A 2,403-nucleotide genomic window follows, 5' to 3' on the forward strand; every position below is an offset into this window, starting at 1 on the left:
TCCGGGGGAGCCTGACGCTGTGCCTCTCGCAGCCCTCGAACCCTGGGGAGCTGGAGCTGCCTCGAGTGCACCTCAAGGATGGGGAATTCACCTGCCGAGCTCAGAACCCTCTGGGCTCCCGGCACGTCTCCCTGAGCCTCTCCCTGCAGAGTGAGTGTCAGGGGCTGCACACCAGACCCCCAGCAACATCAACCTGCAGCCCCCAGGTCACCGAGCCAGCGGCCCCCTGGGCTCAGTGTGGGGAAGAGGGCTGTGCCCAGCTCAGCGTCACACTCAGCCATGAGCCCAGAGCATCCGCGGGGCCAGAGCCCTCCGTCTCCTGCTGGTCAGTCTTGGCAGGGGTTGGGGAGCCCTGTGCTGACGTGGCCCCACACGCAGGGACACAGCAAGGGCCTGGGGAGCCCACAGACAAGTCCCGATGAGGGAGGAAGGACACGGGGCTGCGGTTTCACAGGTGAATCTGGCTCATCCCACTTTTCCGCAGGGAAATCGGGGTCCGTGGCAGAGGTGGCTCTGGTGGCCGTCGTGGAATCTGCTGTGAAGATCCTGCTTCTCTGCCTCTGCCTCATCTTCCTCAGGTCAGCGCTGCCCCGGGGACCCGGGGGGACGGTGGGAGAGCCAGGGACACGGCGCTGACCCCACAGCCCTGTGCTGGAGGGACCAGAAAGGGGCAGGAGGGCCTGGGCCAGGCGGGAGGCTGAGCTGGTGGTGAGAATCCCGCATGGCCAGTGGTGTCTGTTCCCAGCTCTGGACCAGTGTCTGGGATGGGGAGGTTCTTGCTGTCATCGAGGAGGCCTTGGGGCTAGACCTGCTCTCTCCTCCTCAGTCCCCTCCCGCCCCTGACAGGGCACAGGGAGGTGAGGCTGCTGCCCTCTGCACCCTGGTCCAGCCCCAGTGACAGGCCCTGGTCTGTTCCCTCAGAGTGAGGTCCTGCAGGGGGCAGGCGGCTCGAGCAGCAGGGGGCGTGGAGGATGCAGACACTGTCACCGCCTAATCCCTGAGGTGAGTGACACTCGGTCTCACCCTCCCACATCCCACTGGACACCTCCCCCATGATGGCCTCCAGGGTCTCTCTGCTCAGAATGGCCAATGCTAAGCTGCCCGTCTCCTCCCCGAGACCCCTTGTCCTGCTGGGATCCCTGTCCTCCTGATGACTCGGTGGCTGAATCTCCATATGCAGAACCAGGGTGCGGTTCCCCACCTTGACCCCCGTCCCCCACATCCGTGCGTCATTCACTCTTGTCCCTCCTTCTCCTGAGCACGGCTCATCCCTGTGTCCTTTTCTCCAACCCGGCCCTGGTCATTCCTGCTCCCTCACCTCTTCCCTGCTCCCTGAGTCCACCCCACCCCCTGCCTCCGTCTCCCCAGCGCAGGCCTCCAGACTGTGCTTCTAGATGCGTCCTCGTCCAGCCCTGCCCAGTGTGAATGGCCGTGTTTCCCCCATGGCTGGAGAACGAGGAGCAAACGCCACGGCCGGGACTGGGGGCCTCGCCGGACTCTGCTCCTGATCCCTCCATTCCCTGCATCTCCCAACGTCTCCCCACACCCACCGGGCCAAGTCCTCTGCGACCTGACACTTTGCATGTGTAGTTCCTTCTCCTGAAACACCCTTCCCTCCCCATTTCTGCCTATACATCCTGCTCATCCTTCAGGCTCAGCCTTAAATGTCACTCAGGGTTGTGTGTGTTCCTTGTATGCTTTTGAGTGGAAGAGAGACACTCAGTCCTTCAGTCATTCCTAGACTCACTCAGGAGGAATCACTGGACACCTACTACGTGCCAAGACTGTCACAGTGTGAGAGTCACATCAGTGAATTTAACTTCAACAGTCTCTGTCATCCAAAGCCTTGAATAGTCGTGCTTCCAAAGAGGAGATACAAGAAGCCAATGAGCACATGGAAGGATGTCAACGTCATAGTCGTTTGAAAAATGCAAAAGAAAACTACAAATGAGATGCTACTTCACACCCATTAGGATAGCTGTTATTTAAAGAAAAGAAGAATACAACAAATATTTGCAAAGTTGTGGAGAAATTGGAATCCTTTTGCATCGCATGCAAAACGGTGTGATCCTGTGGAAAACCCCTTGGTATTTCCTCCAGAAGTTAAGCATAGAATTAGCAAGTGGCCAGCTATCCACTCCCAGATATATTCTGAAAGGAACTGAAGGTGTGGACTTCAGCTGCTGCATCTAAGCCAGTGTTCACAGCAGCGTTACTCACAGCAGCTGAACAGTGGAAACAGCGCAGTGTCCACGGATGGATGAGTGGAGAAACAGAAAGTGGCGCTCACATCCCACGAGATATTCTCTAGCCTTCAACCAGGAGGGACAGAATTCTGATGCCACAGTAGGGGTGAACTCGGAAACAATATGGAAAGTGAAATAGTATGGTAAGCCAGACACA

General features: G+C 58.1%; 1 long non-coding RNA gene across 1 annotated transcript; it reads left to right on the plus strand.

Moving 5' to 3' along the window:
- Positions 1–18: 18 nt before the first annotated feature.
- Positions 19–979, plus strand: LOC105809559. Its single transcript, XR_001137447.1, has 3 exons — positions 19–150; positions 485–578; positions 922–979. It is a non-coding gene; the product is annotated as an uncharacterized LOC105809559 (long non-coding RNA).
- Positions 980–2,403: the final 1,424 nt, after the last annotated feature.

This window comes from Propithecus coquereli, unplaced genomic scaffold, assembly GCF_000956105.1.
Source record: "Propithecus coquereli isolate 6110/MARCELLA unplaced genomic scaffold, Pcoq_1.0 Scaffold196, whole genome shotgun sequence".
Lineage (NCBI taxonomy): Eukaryota > Metazoa > Chordata > Mammalia > Primates > Indriidae > Propithecus > Propithecus coquereli.